This window comes from Microtus oregoni, unplaced genomic scaffold (genome assembly GCF_018167655.1).
Source record: "Microtus oregoni isolate MIOR12 unplaced genomic scaffold, Mior012 000007F_ref0000211, whole genome shotgun sequence".
NCBI lineage: Eukaryota > Metazoa > Chordata > Mammalia > Rodentia > Cricetidae > Microtus > Microtus oregoni.
In genome coordinates, this window is record NW_024543066.1 from 49,162,067 (window position 1) to 49,189,786 (window position 27,720).

Consider the following 27,720-nt stretch of genomic DNA (forward strand, 5'->3'; position numbering starts at 1 on the left):
TTGAAGCAATGTGCCATGCCTGGTTTGAATGTTACAGTAGCGTTGGATAGCCGTTAGGGGAAATCTATTTCCTTCTGGTAAAGAGAAAGGCATTTCTGACTTGGGTGAAGACATCACATTCTAAACTATTCAAAACGTAAGAGTTGATCTAGCTGACCAATTGCCGAGGTAGGGAACCATTCCTCCCTCAGGAAGGTGGATTTACCTAATGCAATGCTAAAGAGAGGGGAGGAATAATTAAGCCTTTAATAAGATAATATACTTCTCATTCACTGAAACCCAGCCCCACAGCAGTCACTTATGGAGACAAGCGCCTGCATTAAGCCTGCCTGCCCACCTTGCTGAGTCCTTTTTTTTTCTTTTTCTTTTTAGAAAAATGTAACTTTTTCTTTGTGTCTTTATATTTCTTTCCTAATGATACTTCCCATGACACTTTAGACTTCTTAATTTTGTCTGAAGACCAAAATTCCCTCCTTTTCCTTCAGAGCTGTTTGTATGCCACATGGTTGGCCATCACTGCTGAATATTTGAACTTAGCATATATAGCTTAGGAATTCTTGTACTCTTTTATTAGTAAGACTAAGAACTCTTAGAGGAGACTCCAATTTTTGGCAACCCCTCAACAACGTCTGCATCCCTTAGGAACATGTGAATATTTCAAGTCATGGACCACCCAAGACCTACTGAGTAAAAGCTTTGTGTCTATGTAAGGAACACAGTGATGTGTGAATAAGTCCTCCAGGTGATTCATGCTGAAATTTGATAGTCGTGGATCAGTTAGCAAACTGTAACTGTGAACCAAATGCAGCTCACCAGCATTTTTATAGAACTCTTGGGAAATATTGCCACACCCATCAATATCCATCTTATTGTTTGAGTCTGCCTTTGTGATACAACTGAATTGTTTCTGGAAAATATCTCAGCTTAGAGAATTCTGTGGCCAAGGACTTGGAAGTTTTCTTGTCATCTGCATACTTTGAATCACATAAAATTTCTTCTCGTCTCTATTTTTTTCCTTCAAATGGAGCAAGAGTAACTTAATCTTCTGCTTAAGTTATACTGAAGAGTTAATGCATAAAAGCCATGAGCAGAATTCCTACAATTTACATATCCACCAAAATGTAGAAGTTATTATGGAAACAATATTAGATAAGATGTTAGTTTATACTTGAGTAGAATGCAATACCTGATTTATTAACTAAAGCCATTACTTTTGTACCTCAGCTCCTGCACTGGCCTCATGTCAATTCCTTATATTGTTTTTTTGAAATAATTTTGAAGAGACCTACAGAGCACAGTATAGAAATGGAGTTGATTGAATAGTGAGGTTTCAGGTGAAGGGGTAAAAGAACCCACTGTGAAGGAGAACACTCCCACAGTGTAGAGCAGCCATGATCAGAGAGATGATTATGTTGGCCTACAAGTTTAGGCAGGCTATATATTTTCAAAAGCCTCTGAAACAAAAATTTTCCTGAGGGGTGCTTCCTGTCCAGATGATTGACAGGCCCATTTGGATTACCTATTAAGGGTGAATAGTGTGTCTTTGTTCTTTACCAGAAAGCCATGTTTCTATCTGAACGAGAGGTATAGCTTAGATTTCAATTTTTGACCTTTGACCAAAACTCATTTAAGAGATTATATTATAAGGGATTAAAGAAAAAAATAAGATTAAATGAATCTATAAAAACAGGTTTAAGAGAAATAGCCTTACCTTAATAGACTTCAACAAAACCCTGCTACCTATACTTTCATCTCTTTCATCTAGTATTTTAAAGAAAATTTTAGATTTATTTATATTTATGTGTGGGTGTATCTATTGAGGCAGGAAGAGAGCCTTAGATTTCCCAGAGTTGTAGCTGAAAATGATTGTGACCCCCTGATGTGGGTGCTCGGAGCAGAATGTGGGTCCTTTGTAAGATCAGCAAATTTTCCTACCCTTGACCATCCCTCCAGTTCCTATCTCTCAACACTTCTAAATTTTAAAATTATTTAATTGAAAGTTTTATTTATTTTAGCTATTAATATTTAGGAAAATAATTTTATAAAAAGATGTTAACAAACATAACTTCTATTGGGGAGTCAAAACATTATAGTTTAGACTCATCGTTAATAACAGAAACAAAGATATGAAATAATGTTCTTTTTTTTTTTTTTTATTTTTCGAGACAGGGTTTCTCCGTAGCTTTTGGTTCCTGTCCTGGAACTAGCTCTTGTAGACCAGGCTGGCCTCGAACTCACAGAGATCCGCCTGCCTCTGCCTCCCGAGTGCTGGGATTAAAGGCGTGCGCCACCACCGCCCGGCTTTTTCTTTTTTTTTTTATTTTGAAATAATGTTCTTAACAAAGTGTTTGTACACATTCTATTACTTTTTGTGTTATGGGTTGTATATGCACTGCATGCAAATTTTATATTATCTGTAATAAGAAGTTAAACCCATATGATTAATTTTAGTTTTCTGTTACTTTAGAAATCTAAAAGAGTACTTAATTCTTGCCGAGATTCTGATGTTAGCGGGCATTTTGGGGTGGCTTTTTTCTATTCTGTATGATCTATCTGTGGTCACTCTGCTATTGTATTTAGATGGGAGTTTTGCTAGGGTCTCTGCCTTCCAAGACAATCTCTCTTCTTACCAAAATTCTCCCACTCAGCATGCAGGTTAGATATGGTTTAACATGACTGGTTTCTAAGATGGAATGTCCCAGATGAAAAGCAATGTGAACAGTTTTCAAGCTTTTGTTTACCTAGGAATTTCAGAGCACCTTTCCAAACAAACCACATGTGTAAACCTAGAGCCATTGTGTAAAGAATGTTCATCTCTAAGTCCTGGGATCCTGGAGGTGTGCTTGCCGAGGGCCTCCAACACCTGTCTACCAGAACTTCCCAATTCTGGGAACTTTGTGATTCTGAAGACACACTGACGATACAGCTTCGGCTGGCTGGGCATTGAGAAAGTCCCCAATTACTCACATTTATTTATCTTACTATGTGCTTGTGACTGGTTACAGAAAACCATTTCTTTTTTTTTTTTTTTTTTTTTTTTTTTTTTAAATTTATTTATTTATTAAGGATTTCTGCCTCGTCCCCACAACCGCTTCCCATTTCCCTCCCCCTCCCCCGATCAATTCCCCCTCCCTCATCTGCTCGAAGAGCAATCAGGGTTCCCTGTCCTGTGGGAAGCCCAAGGACTGCCCACCTCTATCCAGGTCTCGTAAGGTGAGCATCCAAACTGCCTAGGCTCCCACAAAGCCAGTACGTGCAGTAGGATCAAAAACCCACTGCAAATGTTCTTGAATTCTCAGTATTCCTCATTGTCCGCTATGTTCAGCTAGTCCGGATTTATCCCATGTTTTTTCAGACCTAGGCCAGCTGGCCTTGGTGAGATCCCAATAGAACATCCCCATTGTCTTAGTGTGTGGGTGCACCCCTCGTGGTCCTGAGTTCCTTGCTCGTGCTCCGTCTCCTTCTGCTCCTGATTTGGACCTTGAGATTTCTGTCCGGTGCTCCCGTGTGGGTCTCTGTCTCTGTCTCCTTTCATCGCCTGATGAAGGTTAATATTCTTGAGGATGCCTATGTGTTTGTCTTTGGATTCACCTTCTTATTTAGCTTCTCTAGGAACATGAATTATAAGCTCAATGTCCTTTATTTATGGCTAGAAACCAAATATGAGTGAGTACATCCCATGTTCCTCTTTTTGGGTCTGGCTTACCTCACTCAGGATAGTGTTTTCTATTTCCATCCATTTGTATGCAAAATTCAAGAAGTCCTTGTTTTTTACTGCTGAGTAATACTCTAATATGTATATATTCCATACTTTCTTCATCCATTCTTCCGTTGAAGGGCATCTAGGTTGTTTCCAGGTTCTGGCTATTACAAACAATGCTGCCATGAACATAGTTGAGCATATACTTTTGTTGTATGATAGGGCCTCTCTTGGGTATATTCCCAAGAGTGGTATTGCTGGATCCAGGGGTAGGTTGATCCCGAATTTCCTGAGAAACCGAAACACTGCTTTCCAGAGTGGTTGCACAAGTTTGCATTCCCACCAGCAATGGGTGAGTGTACCCCTTTCTCCACAACCTCTCCAGCAAAGGCTATCATTGGTGTTTTTTATTTTCGCCATTCTGACAGGTGTAAGGTGGTATCTTAAAGTTGTCTTGATTTGCATTTCCCTGATTGCTAAGGAAGTTGAGCATGACCTTAAGTGTCTTTTGGCCATTTGAAGTTCTTCTGTTGAGAATTCTCTGTTCAGATCAGTGCCCCACTTTATAAGTGGGTTGATTAGCCTTTTACGGTCTAGTTTCTTGAGTTCTTTATATATTTTGGAGATCAAACCTTTGTCAGTAGCAGGGTTGGTGAAGATCTTCTCCCAGTCAGTGGGTTGTCTTTTTGTCTTAGTGACAGTGTCCTTTGCTTTACAGAAGCTTCTCAGCCTCAGGGAGTCCCATTTATTCAATGATGCCCTTAGTGTCTGTGCTGCTGGGGTTATACATAGGAAGTGGTCTCCTGTGCCCATGTGCTGTAGAGTACTTCCCACTTTCTCTTCTATCAGGTTCAGTGTGTTCGGACTGATATTGAGGTCTTTAATCCATTTGGATTTGAGTTTTGTGCATGGTGATAGATATGGATCTATTTTCATTCTTCTACAGATTGACATCCAGTTTTGCCAGCACCATTTGTTGAAGATGCTCTCTTTTTTCCATTGTATACTTTTAGCTCCTTTATCGAAGATCAGGTGTTCATAGGTTTGTGGGTTAATGTCAGGGTCTTCTATTCGATTCCATTGGTCGACTTCTCTGTTTTTATGCCCCTTTATGATAAAGGTCTTGGAGAGAATAGGGATACAAGGGTCCTACCTAAATATAATAAAAGCTATTTACAGCAAGCCAACAGCTAACATTAAATTAAACGGAGAAAAACTCAAAGCCATCCCACTTAAATCAGGAACACGACAAGGATGTCCACTCTCTCCATACCTCTTCAATATAGTGCTTGAAATTCTAGCAATAGCAATAAGACAACATAAGGAGATCAAGGGGATTCGTATTGGAAAGGAAGAAGTTAAGCTTTCGTTATTTGCAGATGATATGATAGTGTACATAAGCGACCCCAAAAATTCTACCAAAGAACTCCTACAGCTGATAAACAGCTTTAGTAATGTGGCAGGATACAAGATCAACTCCAAAAAATCAGTTGCCTTCCTATACACTAAAGATAAGGAAGCAGAGAGGGAAATCAGAGAAGCATCACCTTTCACGATAGCCACAAATAGCATAAAATACCTTGGGGTAACCCTGACCAAGGAAGTGAAAGATCTACTTGACAAGAACTATAAGTCTTTGAAGAAAGAAATTGAAGAAGACACCAGAAAATGGAAAGACCTCCCTTGCTCTTGGATTGGGAGGATCAACATAGTAAAAATGGCAATTCTACCAAAAGCAATCTATAGATTCAATGCAATCCCCATCAAAATCCCATCAAAATTCTTCACAGATCTGGAGAAGACAATAATCAACTTTATATGGAAAAACAAAAAACCCAGGATAGCCAAAACAATCTTATACAATAAAGGATTGTCTGGAGGCATTACCATCCCTGACTTCAAACTCTATTACAGAAAACCATTTCTTGATGTTTAAGAAACTAGGTTTTGAGCAACAAAACACAGAAAGCAGATATATTTTTTCCATTATTCTATATCCTATTTTACAGCTTTTGAACACAAAGTATAGGGCAGATGTTTTGGGTTAGGATACACAAGGCAGCCAGAATGTGAAATGCTGTCATATCATATACAAATTATGCCAAAATTTTCTGAGATGAGTTAAAACTCCAGTCTAGTAATGAGAAACCAAATTCAAATTTGCCTGGTATTATTGATACAGCTTTAAAAAATCAAAATGTTTCTATTTCTTATGTTCAAAGCACCTTCCAATAAATAGAATGACCAGCAAATCAAATGCCACAGAAACAGCAAGTTTTCAACCTACAACCAAAGTCCCCAATTCTGTACAGCACTTGTACTAAATATTCAAGAAGTGTTCTGTTTTTCCTCAAATGATTCTGAATCCTACTAAGGTTATATTTACTTAAGTAATAAAATAATATGACACAAAAAATAATAAGATAGCACGATTTCTTCAAAAAACCAACATATTTGAAGGAATTAGATAGCAGTACAGAGTCTCCTATGCTGGTGCTTCATTTGGGTTATGAAGGGCATCTTCACAGAAAGGCATGAGTCAGAAATCCATTTCTTCTAGAAAAATTTTCCCTCTTTAGATTAATACAGAACTTAATGTGTAAGTACATTACAATAGCCTAAGACGTCAAGGTGACCACAGAGTGATTGACAGTCTTCTGCTTCTCCTTAACTTCTTTGTAACTCTTTAGAGTGCCTTAGAATTTATAACACTTTAATATTTACTGATAACTCAAAAATAAATGCAGGTGTAGCTTTAATAAATTATTGATGAAGATGATAACATGACTGAGTTTGTAAAGATGGGGCCTATTTAGATCATGCGACAAATTTAATTGATGTGCTAATTTGAGAAATTTGGTTTATTGTATGCTCATTCCAGATATGAAGACTTTCCCATTTCTTATAGAATAAAAAGGAAGAGAGTATTAGAGTGGGCATAGGGATCAAAACAAGGAGAAGAAACTGTCTGTGAATCCCCTGAATTCTTAAATTTTAAAAATATTTTAATTTTATCTGCAACTTTACCAGTTTCACAAGGAAACCCAGTAACACCCACAATGATACACAAAGTAAAGCATCGGGGACAGAAATTGCCATGACTCTACTCAGAGGCTCGTTTTTCTCTCCTAAGTCCTTCATTTTTTCAAAGAAAAAAGCCACGCCCAGAAAAATGACTGTAAAAATCACTCATCTGATATCTGGTAGAGCCCCAGCTAAGTCGTAGTGAGTCTTAGTGCCTGTTGGGTGGCTCTGTTGAAACATCGTCCACATGTCTCATTGATGTGAGGTTATTCTGAGACAGAATAGAACTGAAGCTCCAGCTATGCAGGGCTTTTACTCCTTTCCCCATGGTTTCTCCAGTCTGTACCTCATCTTACCCAGGCAAAAACAGATGTTGGTGGAGGCAGCAACCTCCGCAGGAGCAGATACAATGGAGTGACTGCCAAGGGAGCAGACCCAAGCCAGAGACCTATGAAGGACCAGTTGTAAGTCAAGGACCTCAGAGGGAGCAGGCCTGAGCCAGTGATCTCTTCCTGAGCAGGCTGCTGCAAGCGACATCCACAGAAACAGGTATGAGGGAGGGATGGGCAAGGGTCAGGCCCAAGCCAAAGAACTCTGCAGGACCAGGTCAAACCAGAAATCTCCTCGAGAGCAGGCCTGAGCCAGAAGCATCTGCAGGGACAGGCCAGAGGCAACAACTTCCACCAGAGAAGACCAGAACCAGTGACCTCCACAGGAATAAGTATGAGGGAGCTACTGCCAAGGCAGCCGGCCCAAGTCAGAGACCTCTGTGGAACTGGGCCCAAGCCAGAACCTTTTTGAAAACAGACCTGAGCCAACAACCTCCACTGGAGCAGGCCCGAGCCAGTCAGCAACCTCTGCTTGAGCAGGCCTGAGCCAGTAACCTCTGCCAGAATAGGCCAGAGCCAGCGAGCAAGCAACCTCCCTGGGAGCAGGCCTGAACAACCTCTGGGATTGCAGAGTGACCCCTGGGAGCACCGAGGAACCTCCAGGAACATGGGTTGACCTCCGGGGTGACTGGAAACAGGGTCCGGACTGAATCATGAGGAGCAATCATCTGAGCCTTGGATCTACTGGCACCTGGAAGACTGATCACCAGAGACACAGCCTTAACTACACCACAGGAAAAGATGGGTAGACAAGGTGAGAACACACTCAACACCACAAAGAGCAACATGACAACAACAAAAACTAGTGGCTTATAACAGTAAGACTTGAGCACCCAAATATAGATGAAACAGAAGAAAATGATCTAAAAACTTTAGACTAATGTTTGAGGCCCTTGAAGAAGAAATGAAAAATTCCCTCAAAGAAATGGAAGAAAATACAAACAAAGAAATCAGAATATATCGACAAACCCTTTAAAGAAAACCAAGAAAAAGCAATCAAACAGATGAAAGAAATGATTCAAGACTTGAAAACTGAAATAAAGACAAAAAAGAAAAACACAAACAGAGGGAATTATAGAAATGGATATTTTGAGAAAACAAAGAGGAACCACAAATGCAAACATAAACATACAAAAGATGGAAGAAAGAATCTCAAGTGCTGAAGATATAGTGGAGGAAATAGACTCACCAATCAAAGAAAACATTAAATCTAACAAAAACTTAACACAAAGTAGTCAGGAAATATGGTGTACCATGAAAAGACCAAACCTAAGAATAATAGGGATAGAAGAAGGAGAAGTCCAACTCAAAAGCACAGATATTTAACAAAATCGTAGAAGAAAACTTTCTCAACCTAAAGAAAGATATACATATGAAGATACAAGAAGCTTACAGAACACCAAATAGACTGGATCAAAAAAAATCCCCTTGCCACATAATAATCAAAAGACCAAACATACAGAATAAAGAAAGAATATAAAGAGCTGCAAAGAAAAAAGGCCAAGTAATATATAAAAGCAGACCTATCAGAATTACACTTGACTTCTCAATGGAAACAATAAAAAAAAAAGCCAGAAGGTCCTGATCAAGTGTTATATAGACATTAAGCGACCATGGATGCCAGCTCTGACTATTATACCCAGCAAAACTTTTTAATCACCATAGATAGACAAAATGAGACAAGACAGAACCAGATTTAACCAATACCTGACCACAAATTCAACTCTACACAAAGTACTAGAAGTAAAACTCCAACACAAGAAGTTAGCTACATCCACAAACACACAGACAATAGATGATCCCACAGCAGCAAATCCAAGAGAGTGGAAACATACACACTATAATATCAACAACAACAAAAACTAAAATAACAGAAATTAGCAATACTGGTCATTAATATCTCTTAATATAAATGGATTCAACTTACTTATAAACAGACACAGACTGGATACAAAAGCAGAAGCCATCCTTTTGCTGCACACATGGAACACACCTCAGCCTCGGAGTAAAGACTGGGAAAAATTTTCCAATCAAATGGATCTAAAAAAGAAGCTAGTATAGTGATCCTAATATCTAACAAAATAGGCTTCAAACTAAAATCAATCAAAAGAGACAAAGAAGGACATTTCATAATAGTCACAGAACAAATTCATCAAGAGGAAAACTCAAGCCGGGCGGTGGTAGCGCACGCCTTTAATTCCAGCACTTGGGAGGCAGAGACAGGCGGATCTTTGTGAGTTCGAGGCCAGCCTGGTCTACACAAGAGCTAGTTCCAGGACAGGCTCCGTAGCTACAGAGAAACCCTGTCTCAGAAAACCAAAAAAAAAAAAAAAAAAAAGAAAACTCAATACTGAACATCTATGCACCAAATACAAGGGCACCCTCATGTTTAAAAGAAATACTAATAAAGCTTAAATCACACATTTAACCCCACACACTAATAGTGGGAGACTTCTATACCCCACTCTCACCACTGGACAGGTCATCCAGACAAAAAAATAAACAGAGAAATAATGGAACAAACAGGCATCAATAGAACATTCAATCCAAACACAAAAGAATATACCTTCTTAGCACTTTCTGAAACCATCTCAAAAATTGACCACATACTAGGTAACATGGCTAACCTCAACAGATATAAAAAATATATCTTATTGGATCACAAAGGCTTAAAATTAGAATTCAACACTTATTTCAGAAAATCCACAAACACATGGAAATTATACAATGCTTACAAGAATCATCAATGGATCAAGGAAGAAATAAAGGAAGAAATCAAAGACTTCATAAAATTCAATGAAAATGACTACACAACATACCCAAATTTATAGGACACAATCAAAGCAGTGTTAAGAGGAAAGTTAATGGCACTAAATGCCTACATAAAGAAGCTGGAAAAATCCCACACTAGTGAGTTAACAGAACACCTGAAAACTCTAAAAGAAGCAAACTCACCCAGGAGGACTAGATGGCAGGAAATAATCAAATTGAGAGCTTAAATCAACAAAATAGAAACATAAAACAGTACAAATAATCAATGAAACAACGAGCTTGTTCTTTGAGAAAATCAACAAAATAGACAAACCTTTATCCAAACTAACCAAAAGGCAGAGATAGCATGTCCAAATTAACAAAATCAGAAATGAAGAACAGACATGACATGGAGAAAATAAGGGAATCATCAGGTTATATTTCGAAAACCTGTACTCCACAAAATCAGAAAGTTTAAAGGAAATGAACATTTTCTGGATAAACATTACTTACCAAAATTGAAATCAAGACCAGATAAACAAATTAAATAGACCTATAACTGCTAAAGAAATAGAAATGGTCACCAAAAGTCTCCTAACCAAAAGAATTTAGGGACCAGATGGTTTCAGCACAGAAATCTACAAGATTTTCAAAAAAGAACAAATACCAATTCTCCTCAAATTGTTCCACACAATAGCAACAGAAGGAACATTGCCAAATTCTTTCTATGAGGCTGCAATTGCCCTGATAGTCAAACCACATAAAGACATTACTATGAAAGATTTACAGACCAATCTCACTCATAAATATTGATGTAAAAATACTCAATAAAATATTGGCAAACTAAAACCAAGAACACATCAGAAAAATCATCCACCATGATCAAGTAAGTCGGCTTCATCCCAGAGATGTAGGGATGGTTCACCATATAAAAATCTGTCAATGTAATCCACCACATAAACAACAACAAAAACCAAATGAAACAAAACAAAACAAAACAAAAAACACCACATGATCATCTCATTAAATGCTGAAAAACCTTTGACAAAATACAGCATCCCTTCATGATAAAGGTCGTAGAGAGAACAGGGATACAAAAAACATTCCTAAATATAATAAAGGCAATATACAGTAAGCCAATAGCCAACATCAAACTTAACAGAGAGAAACTCAAAGTGATCCCACTGAAATCAGGAACAAGACAAGGTTGTCTACTCTCCTATACCTATTCAATATACTAATTGAGTTTATAGCTAGAGCCATAAGACAACAAAAGGAGATTAAGGGACTACGAATTGGAAAAGAAGTCAAATTCTTACTATTGGCTGATGATATGATACTTTATATATATAAGTGACCCCAAAAATTCTACCAATGAACTTCTACAACTCATAAACACCTTCAGTAATGTAGCTGGGTACAAGATTAACTTGAAAAAATCAGTAGTCCTCCTTTACACAGATGATAAACGGGCAGAGAAAGAAATCAGAAAAACATTTCCCTTCACAATAGCCATAAATAACATAAAGTATCTTGGAGTAACTCTAACAAAACAAGTAGAAGACCTGTGTTACAAGAAATTTAAATCTTTAAAAATAAGAAACTGAAGAAGACACCAGAAAACAGAAAGATCTCCCATTCTCTTAGGTAGGTAGAATTAACAAAGCAAAATGGCAATCTTACCAAAAGCAATCTACAGATTCAATGCAATGTCCATCAAAATCCCAGCAAAATTCTTCACAGACTTCAAAAGAGCAATACTCAACTTCATATGGAAAAAAAAAAACTCAGGATAGCCAAAACAATCCTGCACAATAAAGGAACTTCTGGAGGCATTGCAATCCCTGACTCTAAACTCTACTACAGAGCTACAGTACTGAAAACAGCCTGGTATAAAACAGACAGAGGACTAGAATCGAATCAAAGACCCAGATATCAATTCATACACCTGATTTTTGACATAGAAGCAAAAAATATAAAATGGAACAAAGAAAGCACATTCAACAAATGGTGCTGTCCTAACTGGATATCCACACATAGAAGTATGAAAAGAGATCCATATCTATCACCATACACAAAAAATCAAGTCCAAATGGATGAAAGGCCTCAGTCTAAAACCAATCACACTGAACCTCATAGAAGAGAAAGTGGAAAGTACATTGACTGCATTGTCATAGGAGATCACTTTCTAAATATAACCCCAGTAGCACAGACACTGAGAGAAACAGTAAGTGGGACCTCCTGAAACTGAGACGCTTCTGTAAAGCAAAGGACATGGTCAACAAGACAAAACAACAGCTTATAAGATGGGAAGAGATCTTAACCGACCCCACATCAGACAGAGGGTTGATCTCCACAACATACAATGAACTCAAGAATTTGGTCATTAAAAGAATAAATAATCCAATAAAAATGGAGTACATACCTAAACAGAGAACTCTCAACAGAGAAATCTAAAATGGCTAAAAGACCATTAAGAAAATGCTCAGCAGCTGTGGCCATCAGAGAAATGCAGATCAAAACAACTCTGAGATTCCATCTTTTACCTATAAGATCAAAATATTGATGACAACTTATGCTGGAAAGGATATTGGGTAAAGGGATCACTCCTCCATTGCTGGTGGGAATGCAAACTTGTACAGCTGCTTTGGATATCAGTATGGTAATTTCTCAGAAAATTAGGAAACAGCAATACCACTTTTGGGTATATACCCAAAAGATGCTCAATCAAACCACCATGTGCTCAACTATGTTCATAGCAGCATTATTTGTCATAGTCAGAACCTGGAAAGAACCTAAATGCCCCTCAACCAAAGAATGGATGAGGAAAATGTGGTACGTGTATACAATGGAGTACTACACAGCAGAAAAAATAATGACATCTTGAAATTTGCAGGCAAATTGATGGAAATAGAATATCATATTGAATGAGGTGATCCAGACCTAGAAAGACAAATATACTATGTACTCACTCATAAATGGGTTTTAGACATAAAGCAAAGTAAAAACTAGCCTACAATTCACAACCCCAGAGAACCTAGCCAACAAAAAGGACCCTAAGAGAGACATATATGGATGTAATCTACATGGATAATAGAAAAAGACAAGATCTCCTGGGTAAATTGAGAGCATGGGGATCATGGGAGAGGGTAGAAGAGGAGGGGAAAGGAAGGAAGGGGAGCGGAGAAAAATATATAGCTCAACAAAAATCAATTTTAAGAAAGAAAGAGAACAGATGTTAGAGATGGGCTTGCTTACTTGTCTGAGGGATGTGGAAATGTAGGGGAATGACTTCAATGCTGTATCCTTGCAGGAACTTTGGGATAAAACAGGGTACTTCTCTGCAGATCCACAGGAGGTGATAGCTGATTCATGAGATGCCCAAGTCTTCTCATCTTTACGGCTCTTTCCTGATGTCGGGCATTTATTTTGTTGATTGGAAGGTAATTTTTACTATTAATATACTTTGTAGGTAGTAAACATGTTAAGTCAAACAATTAAGGAGGATGCTGAGGACCTCAAGAGAAACAGACAAGATACAGGGAAGGAGAATGCACACCCACAGCAACGTGAAAACAGGATGGCATAAGTCGGGCTGAGCAAAATGGATTAAAGGTTATGGCTGAAATGTCAGGAGCCACATACATAGTTACAGGGTGTCTTTCATATTGCAAACAGAAAAATGGGGGGAAAGTAATATCTAAATTTAGTAAGGCAAGGTATAGTTAGAATGGAGCTCTAACTTTCTTTTTTTATTTTTGAAGAGTTTGGGGAAGTTTCTTGTGACTGATCTGTGTGATTGATAGTGGAACATCTTCTCAATGCAAGGAGTTATGCTCATCCCGAAAGTGCAGATGATTTTTGGGTACTATATATCATTTTATGGAGGATTCATGTGACCTAGATGACCACTAGGGGCCAAGAATGTGACAATGTAGCCTGTCTTCTGCCTGGTGGTCAAAGCAAAAAATGGAACACACCATAGCAGAGTTTCATAGAAATTCTTTTCATATGGTTCATATTTTGGGCTGACTTCATTAATTTCTGTGCATTATGTAGATGTCTTTCTCTTTGTTATAGCCAGCAAACACAGAAAACTGTGGTGATACTGTTACTTAACTATTTTTGAGAGCACAAACACCTAAGCATTTAGATACCTCTTTTAAAACATCAAACATCATTAGTGAAATGACTAGTTTGGCCCAATGTGGGCTCGTCAATCAAGGACATCTCATGTTAGACAGAGACTTGAGTTGCAGACTCTTCATGACTGGAAGACTAAAGCCACTACAATCCCCCTTTTTAGTTGGTGGTGTGCGTGTGTGTGTGTGTTTTCACCACATATAATGAAGGGTTTTATAATGCTTTGATAAACATGATTAAAACATGCTTTGTAGACATAAACCATTAGAAATGTCAGAATTTCTTGCTTTCATCCACAGCAAGACTTCATAGGTTCTTAGGAGATTATTCCTTTCCTATGGGGAAAAAGCAAGCAAAAAACAACCCACTACTCATTTGTTGTCTAGTAAGATTCCTGTTATGGTTAGAGAAATGGCAGAACATTGGGTCCTATTGGTAGTCACTCTGTATTAGCGCATTATGTTTGCCTGACACATACGAATGCCGGGAAGAGAAGTACAATGACCTAGCTGAGTAAGCCAGCTCCTTTTCCCCTAGAGATGAAGAGCAGTCTTTCTAAAATATAAATCATTCTGCATTCTCTTGTGTAAAATTCTATAATGAATTTGATATATTTCACAATCTTCCTGTCCCCAACCCCCTAGACTTATTGCCATAGAGTTCATCTCTCTCTCCTTTTTTCCTCTGGTCTGTTCTTCTATCTCTTCTTCCCTCTCTGAAATCTATTTTCTTTCGCATGAGCCATGTCTCTGTGAACGCTATCTACTTTCATCCTACACATTTGCCTGTGCATCATACAAAAGCCTTCCTTTAGACTCATGTCATGGGCAGGTTTTATTCAAGTTAGGAACACTTGCTCTCTCATCTGTCTTTGTTCCTTCTGCACATGCCTTACTGTAGGGTTATCCTAGGGCTTGAGCTTTGTAGGGTTCTAGATTACTCATGACTGTTCCAAGTAGCTGGCCTAGTGTCTAATGCAGAGGGACTTTCATGTGAAGAGATTTCAAATGTCTTACTCTTCTATTGCATGGGAGAAATGCAGATCAGACCTCTTTATTTGTGTTGAGACACACAAAGGATCTTTTGTATATCACAACTACCGTGTTAGTATTATTCTTATTCCATTGTGTTAATGTCTTCATTAAAAAAGAGGTTCATGACACCCTGGCCATCTAAAACACATCACTGAATATGGAATAAACCCAAATAAATTTTCATTTCCATTGACTTATCAAATATTCAGAACTGCAACAAAATTTTTCTGTGTTCAAAGATAACAGAATGTTATCACTAGGATCTTGGCCGAAGCTGAGTTTTACCTTTCTACTAAAGTGTGTATCCTTCAGCAAGTAGGATATCCCCAGTCTGCATCAATTTTCCTCATTTGAAAGACAAAGTTGATGAATGTCCTACCACTGATACTGAGAGATAAGGGGTGAATTTTGTAATATTTAAAGTTGAAATGACAACCTTTCCTAATGCCCTAGAGAGTAGCGCACAAGCAATTGCCAGCAACCTTTTGAGGAAAAACACATTGCTCTTCAAGTCTGTGCTCCCTATCCCCAGGTAGAGTGCTCCTGGGTGGTTCTTCCTAAGCCACAGTTCACTCTTCTGAAAGCTTGAGCTAATTATGCTTCCTCCCACTTCCTAGCTACCCAGTGGGGTGTGTCGCGGAGGCACTTATTGTAGTACGCTGTGAGCAAATTCTCTCTAGCTCTCTCATTATTAAGAATGGTTCTAAGTAGGTATTTGGGGTTAAATGTTTGCTTGATTGGTGATGAAAATGCCTTTGTCATTAGCTCTTTAGTTCCAATCAGAAGTCCAAAAAAAAATGACTTGGTTACTAGTTTCTCTTGTATTTTAATTGGCACGAATTAAGAGTTATTTTAGGTCCCTTATAAATTGATTATGGGGTTCAGCAAGACTGGGAGAGTGCCAAAAGTAGGTGATAAGGACTGAATAAGAACAAAATATTTTATTATGTATGCATGAAATTGTTAAAAGATAAGTAAAACATATTCTGACAAAGTATGTTAGCTGCTCTTCTCACAGACTTTTAGAATAGAAAACTATTATAAACTCTAATTGTTTCTCTTTACTGGTTCTCAGTTATGGGGGATTTTGCATATTCAGTTTCCTTGGGAAACATTTGGTAATGTCTGGCAACTGTTAAAACTGACAGTATGTACTACTGGTATCTGAGAGTAGTGGCAAGGAATTATGCTAGGTGTAAAGTACCATCCTACCACAAGAAACGTCCATGCCCCCAAGCCAGTCACTACAGGGTTAAGAAACTGCTTTAGATGAAGACAGAGCCAGAGAGGCCCAGTGACTATGGCTGTACACTCTCATGATCTCATTTGTCATAAAAACAATGTTGTGGAGACTGATGGCATTTCATGGCGCTATACCATGGGCACCTGCTTGATTGCAAGAGGTATGATATAGCTCTAATGTTGAATCTCAGGCTCTTCCTTGTCAGAACCTTTAAAGAATTAAAGGAAAAATCAGACTAGGTGTTATTATTTAAGGGTTCCTGAATTCCAGATTCCATAAGATGAGAACAGCATGCTGCTGTTTGTGTGCTCACTGCAAACTCTTCCTTTGGAATGTTAGTGTGTGCAATCTCTACTTTCCCCATACATCAGTTTTAAGTCAATCCTCACCAATTCACCCAAACATACATATGTACCTATGCATGCACGTACACAATTTTTTACCACTGCAAAATTAAAACAGAGTTTCTACCACACAAGTAACGGCAAGAACTTTCTCCTGGAACACCTATTCTGAACCAGGTAGTTTCACTACCACCGTTAAACAGAGGCCTGTATGAAGAGGCTTCCCTGTGCAGGATGCTGTTGGTGTGGAACTGAAACTGTATGGAAGTGTTCCCATGTAGGAATTGTGTCTTTATGCTAAGTGGGGCCTAAGGCCAATGGCAGAAATAGTGTGGCAACAGAATGAAGAATAAGAATAGCAGCGGTGTCTTAGTGAGCAAGCCACACGAATTCACAGGAAACAGACTTCATTAATTCTAGTATCTGTGGTTTTCTTGAATTCTCTTTAGATCTTATTCTGGGAAAAGAAAGTTGTCAGGTCAATAGTGTTAATGAGCTTTGCTTTGTTTTGTTTTTGCTGTCTTACAACAGCAAAACACGAGGGGACACCGAGTCAGACGGACTGGACATGAAGCAGAGCAGTTCTGAGAAGGGGTCCGTGGGACACAGGACAGGGGACCGATGTGCCGCAAAGTGGAAGGAGATGCAGAGGTTTCTGAAACTAAAAAAGCAACTGAAAATAGTGTTCTCCTCTAAATATCATTAGTGAAACCACATAGTGATGTCACTTCTGATCACGCTGCGATGTGAGTTGCTGATCTGGAGATAACCAGCTTCCTTTTGCGCATTCACAGCCTCTCTACAGTGGAAAAGACCTTCGCGTTGACTGTGAGTGGGCGCGATCATGAAGAAAAATAACCTCACTACCACAACAACAAATGATGGGAGAGACAGATACTTCTTTGGGAGAGCATAAGGGAAAAGAGAAAAAGTGAAGTATTATTAAGCACACGAAAGAAGAGTCATTTATTTAATAGGAAGGAGCATGTTCACAGACACGGAGACTTGTGGTCCCTCAGAAGTACGTAAACATGAGCCACCAGTCCACCACAGACGTCATCAGAATTTCTTGGGAAATGCTTCATTAAAGAGTTCTTAAAGAATAATATGACTCTAAATTTGCCAAATAATTTCCAAACGTCATTAAAGATGAGTTTCTGCATTATGCATTTCCTTCCCTTCTATGAGCACCACATCTTGCCAAATTTAGTAAGAGCTTTGAATTGAGAGAAAACACACAAACTCTTTGAACTGAAGTTGGGCTTCCTGTTTCTGCATGGCCTCTCATAGTCTTGGTCATTGTGTGGCTCTTCCCAGGTGTGTTTAGTGGGCACTTAAAATCATTCTCAGACCAAAGCTGACCAAAAATGATTGATAAAAAGAACTTAAGGATTCATCAATGCCAGACTATGAGAGATGGTTGTAAAGTCCAATAACGTTAAGTCCTCTAGCCTGTTCCCGTGTCCATTTCCTCTTCTGTTTGTAACAGCATGGGGAGTTTGGGTTGAGGCTACACAAGGTTTTAGTTGAAACACTGGCATACAGACATCATGATGTGACATACATGTTTGGGTGACCTCCAGGCTCACAGCCTCTCTACAAAACCTGGAGTAGATGACCTGCTGAAGACGGGGAGATTCATTGCGCTGTCTCGGGGCTGGTGGGCTGAGTGGAGCTGGATCTCCTGTTCCACAGCCACTAGTCGTCCTGGCCTCCAGACATATTTGTCAACAATGACATATGTATCCCAGAACTCAGGGAATAGAGGCAGGCATGTCTGTGAGTTTGAGGCCAGCCTGATCTACAAAGTGAATTCCAGGACAGTCAGGGCTGTTACACAAACAAACCCTGTCTCAAACACCTCCCACTCCCAAAAACAACCTAAAAGCACAAAAAAACAAAAAGCAAAAGCCCCATATAGTCTGGGTCAGCAAGACAGCTCTGTGGGTAAAGGAACTTGCCCACAAACCTGACAACTTGAACTTGGTCACTGAGAACCTGCACGGTGGAAGAGGGAGCTAATTGATGCCTTCTGGTTGTCTTCTGACCTCCGTGTGTGTGCTGTGGTATAAGTCCACACACACTAAATAAATGAAATTAGTAAAGTGTTTTTAAAAATCCACTTATTCTGTGCCCAATTTTAGAGTTTTGAAATCAAATCCCTTACAAAGTGGAACACTGAAAGCTACATACTAACTAACCTGTTGTTCCAATGAGTTGTCTGTTTAGGTGCAAGTGTAAAATACTAAAAGAAAAAAGTATAGTGCTCATTGTATAAATGAAATAGCAGAGAAAAATCAGTAAGTTGGCACACAGTTTGGTAATAAAAGTCTTTTGGAAGAAGAAAAAATTATACTGCAAAGATGATCCTGTCTGTACTTGTCATCTCTACATTTTATTCTTTATCTACATTCTCATCACTTAGCTAATTTCTCCCTATTCCTAGATTTTTTTCTTTTACTGCTTTCATTTAGTGTGGTTTAGAACCTCTGCCAGAGGAGAGAAAAGGGGAGAAAGCAAGGCTTGGAGTATGTTCTTACAAGTCACCTCACCCTGGAAGCAGGCAGGAGTCACGAGCTTGCTGTGCAAGTGTGGAGACAGGAGGTGGCTTCCCCAGAACCTTTGTAAGGCCAGGTATGAAGGCAGTCCTCTTTGGTTCAGCTGGAACAGGATGTCAGGACAAGTGTATCCCTGGGTTTACTGGACTGCCTGTCGAACCAAAATGGTAGGCTAGCTCCAGATTCACGAGGAGACTATGTGTCAAGAATAGAACATGAAAAATGATGAAAGAAGATAGCAGATGAGGTTTTCATGAGTACGGGCATGGGTGAATACACAGCCTCACATCCTGTGTGCACATGCATACACCTCACATCCTGTGTGCACATGCATACACCTCACATCCTGTGTGCACATGCATACACCTCAAACATGCACATACATACACCACACATCCTGTGTGCACATGCATACACCTCACATCCTGTGTGCACATGCATACACCTCAAACATGCACATACATAAAGTGTAAGAAAGAGAGAACTTCCAAAATGTAGCAGGTTAAAATATCATTCATCTTGGTTTTTGGGTGCTTCCAGGAGCTATCCAGTTTGTGTTTTCTAGTTCTCATGTTAGGAAGTGGAGAAGTGGATAGGTTTGGTCTCCAGACCTCAGCTCCCACTCTTCACTTGCTCAGTTAATTTTGCTTGTTATTATTTACTTCTTTGAAAGGAAAAGCATATACAAATCCTAGAATCCAGACCTAAGAGGAGAAACACCTAATGTAAATGTTTGCCAAATACTCACTGCCCTCCTGATTTAAGAGCATCTATTATTTTCATGCCATCATAAGGAAATTACTTTTATTAACATTTTGATGGATTGACTATTCTGTAAATTGCTTCTAATAAAATAAATAAAACTTTCACTGTCCCCAAATTCCAGTAACAATGCAAACTTGAATCTTCTCCCAACCTATTTTGAAATGTTATAGAAAAGCAGACTTCATGCCTGGTTTCATAAGGGTTACTATAAGGAGTGGTAGGTTACAATTGTCTTTCTTGCCAGGAGCTCCCAAAGAAACACACCTAGGCTTAATATGATTTATAAATACTCAGGCAATATCTCAGGCTTATTACTAACTAGCTCTTACAACTTAAGTTAACCCATTTCTAGTAATCTATGTATTACCACAAGGCTCATGACTATGTTTGTCCTCCAGCTTGTCTTGTTCCCTCAGTGTCTCCTGGCACCCCGCTGCCTCTGCTCTTCTGCCTCCCAGCATTCTTAGTTTCATTGTCCTGCCTATATTTCCTACCTGGCTACTGGCCAGTCAGTTCTTAATTAACCAATGAGAGTAATATATATTCACAGTGTACGGGATCATTCCCTAGTATACAATGACTATAAAATGAGAAAAAAATGCACTGGCAATGTCATTTAAGAACAATGTGCTAAAAAGCATTTTAACACACATTTTGCAAGAATGGATATCCAAACGGGGTTTATAGGATCTTAAACCTGTTTATCTGGGTGTTAAATGCTCAAAGAATAAGCACAGCAAGAGCTGGAGAATTGGCTCAAAGAATTCTGGAAAGAAATGATCCATCATCAGATGGAGAGATGGAGAAGGTGCTTAAATATCTTTATTTGGTAAGTTATTTCCTTTTCCATGTATTCAATCTTAACCAACTTTCTCCCCTCCCCCACACCTTAGTGTTTTCTGCACTTGTTGACTTTCTGGTATTGGTGGTTAAAAGGATGAGCCTCCCAGTTCTGCTTTTCCAACCCCCAGTGACGCTATCTGCCCCTCCCAGACCCCACCTCTAGCCAGTTCCTCCTCTGGTATTTCGTGTTTTGGTTAATGTAGCTGTCACTTGCATAGTCATGGGACCTGAAATCACAGCCTCTTCTGGCCTCACTCTTCAGCGGCATCATACCAAATGTCTCTCTGAGCAGATCCTAAAGTGGTCAGGTACTCCTCAGAACTTCTGAGCATGTCTGAGGCACCCAAGACTCATGCTCCCATGCTCAGCCTGTGTCTGCAGGATGTGAGTGGGCCCAGATTCCATCTTCTCAGTAAGAGAAGAGGTATCCATGTTTCTGGGGTGGTGGTTCCATCACGAAGAGCAATGCATGACCTGTCAGGAAGGAACTTGACTTTCTGTTCATGTGACTCCTCTTTCCATGCCCTGTTTTGGAGATGTCCCCAGACAAGCAGGACTGAAGGGATGATACTAAGCATAGTACATTGGAGGTAATTGTTCTTAAAAGAGTGAAATGAAAACTATTTTCAGGATTCTCACCAACACACACACATACACTTACACGCACACGCATGTGTGTGCGGGATGAGTGAAGCTTTACCTTTGATCATACTCTGCTCTTAGAGCTGTTTGCTTTCCATTTCTTTAATCATTCTTCCATGCTTTGTTTTGTCATAATTTATTCCTTCAACCATTTTTGAGGGTCTACTACATGTGAGATTCTAAGCTACACTCAGGGAATGACAACATGATTTCATACCACCAATAGTTTACAGCTTGGTTTGAGAGCCAGGCAAGTGTTAGAAGAAACCCTGCTAATGATCATAGTGAACATTTCATTGAGTGTTACTGAGGCTCTGCACATTCTATGTGGATTATGGTTTTAAATCCTCATACAAATCTCAAACAGAGATACTATCAGACTCCTTTTCATATGAAAAACTGAGCTATCAGGTTGGTAAGAAAAGAAATGTGTCCATTCAGGTTAGGAAAAGTGTCTAAAAGCCTCTTTGTTGACGTCACAGAATGTCAACCAATGCTGGGTAATTGTACTTGTCATGTAGACAACCACTTCCTTGAGACCCTTGTTAGTGGCAAGGCATTTAGAATTGTATTGATTGTGTTCTCATTTCTGTCTTCTTTATCTGAAAGGGAGATTGCCTATCACCCTTTTCATGGCCAGGTGACTGAGGTAGAGAGGAATAAACAAACTAAAAGCAGCGCCACACATGAAACATTTAGAATAGTAAAATCTCAACTAATGGAAGATGTGAATATTTTGTATAAAACCTGGGTTAAAACATGAGATCTTCCTGCCTCAGCCTCCCAAGTACATGGATGATAGGTGTACTATCTTGCTTTATAAATGTTGACCTCAGTCTCCTTTCCATGTATAATTGACACTGTGAAGAGGTGGTCTTTCATTCAAACTATGAAATAATTTCTTTTCATGGTTTAGCATCATCAACTCAACCCAAAGATCTTATTCTCATGGAGCTTTGAAAAATCCTGAAATTGCATGTTTTTCTAAATTTCAATTTTGCTTCTTATACAGGAGAATCCCCCCAAATATTGCTAACTGCTTGATGATCTGTCTGATTTTCATTTCTTATTTCAACAATTGTAAAGAAAATTCAATGTCGTAATACATCAGAAAACCTTTTTCATTGATGAATGTTAGGAGTTTGACATATGTGTGCTGATGTTAGCACTGGCTGTCCTCAGTGCTCAGTGATAACCCTGCTGTTGGTCACTATAACTACTGACCAAAGACTTTTAAAAAGTATGAGAGTTAAATAAGCTACTGGCAATGGAAGAAGGCACTGACATAGCTAGGTTAAAGACTCACGAACAGATTTCTGACTCCCTTCATCTCTACTTTAAACAGGGAACTCTAGTAGAGGTGCCTTTAATCACTGCCTTCACAATGACAGTCTTAATAATAGAGTTAATTGTCAAAACAACCTCCGTGTGTTTGCACATGTCTGCTCCTCCAAATGGCAAAGTTTGTGTCTTACATTAGCACCGAATTCTCTTTGTTCAGAAGGTGGATTCATTCATCTGCAGGGTATAGAGGGATCGTCTCTGAGGCCTCAACCGGCCTTTGCAAGAAGAGTTGATGAAGTCTCACTCAGGGAAGCAAAGGCCCATAGAGCCTATTTGTCTGGCTCATATATGTGTGTCTATAGCTTTTGTGAAGGGTTTGCAAAACCAAGACCTACTTATTCAGGATTTCTTCTCATAGTTTAGGCTGGAGGCAGCTGAAAGATTTTCTAAGTAGAAAAGAGGCATGGTTTGGTTTGCCTTTTGGAACAGTTTGGTTGCTGTCATAGAATGGGCTGGTGATGAGGTAAGAACTAGAAAGTGGAAACTGCTGTGCAGTTAAGAGCCAGCTTTGGTAGGGCTGTGTGGCAGAAGTGCAGAGCCAGCTTTGGTAGGGCTGTGTGGCAGAAGTGCAGAGCCAGCTTTGGTAGGGCTGTGTACAAAGGAGCAAAAGCTGGAAAATGAGCGATAGCTACTATAAGTCTAGCCAGTTAGGCTTGCAGACAGACTGAAAACAGCAGGTGGGTAAAACTATCAGTTCAGAATAAGTGTCAAAGTTCCAGTTGAGAAAGTGGATGCTATTTATTGTCTTTGATTGAAATAGGAATTCTTAATGTGGTAAGCAGGTAGTGGGAGAGGAAACAAAACCTGAATACAATGGAAGGAAATGTCTTAAAAGCACCCCTCATATTCATTTTATATACATATATTCATTTTATATATATAAATAAAGATATTGCACATACGTAATACACAAATGAAAGAGAGAAGGTCTCTGAAAGAATATTCTGATCTCATTCTACAAGTAAGATGCTTCTGCATAACATCAATGAAGGTTTTAGTCTCTGGGGTGACATCATCACAGAATAACTCAGTTGAGCAGTATCGATTCCACATCCTCACCTGGCGCTGTCTTCACCCCAACATGGAAGCACACGAACTCTTGCTCAACAGCTATAGTTACCGAAGGTACAAGAACGCCAGAATATCTCACTCATATGTGTACGTTTAGAGCTTCTGTGAGGGCTTCGCAAGATCAAGACCTACTTCTCCAGTGTTTCTTTTGATAGCCAAAAGTGTGCCCATCGATAATTCAATCCCGGGAACCTTCTCTAACACCAAAAATTCCCAACTGAACCAACATAAAGCATGATGCCCTGAGAGCCGTGAGGGACTCAGGGTAAAGGGGTGACCCGTCCACCCTGTAGCTCTGTTTCTTATTGGTCAGTGCCAAGGTTTGATGAAGAAACTCAGACATCCTTCTGTTTCTAAATTTTTAGAGCCCAGAATTTGCATCTTCACTTTCTAACAGTGAAAGGACAAGCACACAGACACAGAGTGAAGAAGTCTGTGAAGAACCAAAATGACTCAGAACAACCAGTGAAATCTTTCTTTTTTTATAAGAATAGAATTGCTATTTTTTGTACTATTTTATATTGTTTTGGCCAACAACCAGGTTCTCTTATTATATGAAATATCTGTTTTGTATTTTTTTTCAGAAATCAGTGTGTTCTATCTTTCTGAGACCTAAGGAAGGTTCATGTATATAGATAAATCTTGACTTTCCCTACCCACTCTAAGTTCCTGGGCCCAGCTGGGAGCTAGCAATACTAGGAAAACCATCAACAGTAAAGAGAGTAGACATAAACTATGTGCCTACAACACCTCTAACTCCAGCTAGTTATCCACCCCACAAAAACACAATACAAGGATGTGTTGGCATTTTTTTGTTCAGCAGGAACAAAAGATGCCAACACATGACAGATTGCACCCTTGAATATACCTTGGTGTCTAGGAATGGCTTCCCATGGGAACCTCAGATCAATTCAATAATTTATTGTGTTAATAAAAGGCCTGAAAGATGGCATAAAGATATCTCTACAAAGTCTTTTTCCCTCAGTTCTGGAGGGCTTAAGGCTATGTATGTAAGTGTATATGCATGTATGTACATGCATACCTTGTCCTAAGACTCAGGTCTCACTGGCCAAGAGCCAGCATGGGGTGGGCCTGAACTTGCACACGGCACCTTTGGATGAAGAGTTAATGGAATGGAGCCCTGGTTGTGAAGCAGCAGGGCTTTCTTCCTTCCTCTGCTGCCAGGGCACTCAAGATCTGCAAGCAAGGTGTGACAGACACCTAGTAACACACTTAGGCCTTCTAATCCCGTTTTATTTACAGTTATCCTGCCACTGACAGTAACAAGGTCTTTATTAGTGTGCTGTGTTAAATCGTGCTCTCCTTCCTGAAGAAAATACTGTATCACATCCTCTGTGGCAGCTCTGCCTTTTAATTTTTATGCCAGTTGAAGAGAATATTTTGTGGGAGGCAATTGTATTTGGTCCTGGCCAAGTTTACGTTGGTTGCATTAGAGTAATTATTATAACACTAAATTTAATTAAATATTCTGTAAACTTTGAAGTACTAATGCTAAAAGAAGAAGTAGAATGATTCAATAGCATGAAATCACTTAAACTAAAGATGGCGGATTAGGCTTGCCACAGACAAGAGGAAGGCCCAGGGAAAGGGAGCTAGCTGCAAGGAAGCCATGTTCTGGGAGCTTTGAAACCTCTCCCTTCATTTTAAAGCAACCCAAGATTGACAACGCACTGATCATGAGTGTGACCACAGAGAGATTCTTATCAGATCCCATGTTAAATAAATGAGCATGTTTGTTAAGGTAGAATATAAATATATCTATAGTTTTCTTCAGGTTAATTTTTCAACTAACCAACTTTGATTATGTTGAATAAACACACACATATCTAGCTTGAAATCTGCTTGTGAATGGGAAAGATGTAAATTTTAAAGCATATAAAGAAATAGAAGTAATATATACATTTTTTCAGTTTGGCTGTTTTGCATTGGTGACAATGTGATGAGATAGGTGTTGGAGACACATGCTCACTCCCCTTGGGGTTTCCTTGGAGCCATACCCTCTTCCTGCAGCAAGCACAGTGGTTACGCAGCATGCATATTCAAGACAGATCATGAGCTGCAATTCCAGACAACCATGCTTTTCTACTGTTCTCAGCAACTTACTATGGGAATGAAAGAAATCCCAGACTTTGGAGTCATCTAGACACTGATTTCAGCACTCACCTCAATGAACAGTCTGTGATCTTAGACATATCATTTCAAATTTTGTTTTTTAGAAGCCTAAGGTTTCTTTCCTCACTTTTAAAGATGGACCTGATTGCTCATCCATCACAGAATGGAGGAGTGAAAGACAGAGAGCTCCATCCAAGTGTCTAGTGTGGCATTAAAATACCCCACCTGAGATAAGATTCCTTTTCCATTTCTTGTTTCCTTCAAATGGTAAAGTTAGCTTCTGGGGCCTCTGAGCAAATATGAAAGCACATAGGTTCCCCTCATCTCATCTCTACTCTCCATGTTGCTGTGCTATTAGTGCTTGCATTGCTGCAGCTATGCACATTAATATTCCATTGACAAAATGCCTCAGCTACTGGCCTCTTGTAGCATAGCCATATTTAGAGATCCCCACTCTTTGGAGTGCCACACATCTATCTTTTGACATTTGTCCCTCTTAATTCACTCAGGAAATGGTACGGGGACTCAGGTTCATCAAAACAGGAAAAGCTCTAGAAACTTTTGCTCTGTATGAATAAACCTGGTAAATTGAGGCACAGGTATCCTTTACAGGTTCTGCTCAGCCCAAGCATCTGTATTGTTGAGAAAATATTCAACATCTCGTTATTAAAATTTTGATAAATTCCATCTTGCCCATCACCTTCTTTAAAATGAATCTGAAATTACTGTTTAAGTGTAAAACAATGTTTTTTGAAAGCCCAGGGATGGGCGTCACGGAGCATGCTGTGTGGGGGCTGCTGTGGTGAATCTAGGCCAGTATACTGCTCCCAGTGCTTGACAAATTCCACTGTTGCTTACTTATTTTTTTCTTCCATGAAGTTTAAAATAAACAATTAACCTATTTCTTACACAGTGTTTGGTATTGATTTAATTTAGCATGTGTTATTCATCTGCATGCCTCACAACGGTTGCTTAATTGTCTAAATCTTCCCGTGTAGAGTGCTGTCTATGGAATCTCTTTCCACAGAACACTCCGAGCAGAGTGTGGCTTACTATTTCCATAACATCTGTCTTTTCTACTAAAGAGCAGATTAACAATTATGCTTCTTTTAAAGGTGTGTGTGTCTGTGTGTGAGAGTGATTGCATGTGTGCACTGAGGAGGGGCTAGGCAATATAGTAATTTGCATTCTTACTTCCTTATCACCGAGTCTAAGATTTTGCTTGTACCTATTATGTGGTCAGAAAGATTGCCTTTTGTTTTGCACCTTTTTATGTTACAGAATGTCATTGTTTCTTGCAAACAATGGTTGTTTGCAAAAGACAGAGCACATGGAACTCTTCCTTCTGCTCCCACACCCCATCCTCATCAGGTGCACACACACACACACACACACACACACATGCACATACATACAAATGTATGCACGCAAAGCTCCTTCCACTTGTGTTGAGCAGTGAAGCATTCAGGTTTTAACGCAGTGTTTTGTTTTGGCAATGGTTGCTGATGTGCTCATGTAATACAGTTTTAATCAAATCCCCAAAGCTGAAGACCTTTCAGCGTATCTTAGACTGTACTGTGCAAGGCTTATTCCACTTGAAGTGGCCACCAGGGAGGTACAATTAGCTGTTCCCATGGAGAAGTTTGTTATAGTAATAAATAATAAGTAGCATAGGTAGCTATGGAATCAATTAAAGATATTTTTGACCATCTAATGGTTTATGGAAGTGCTAAATA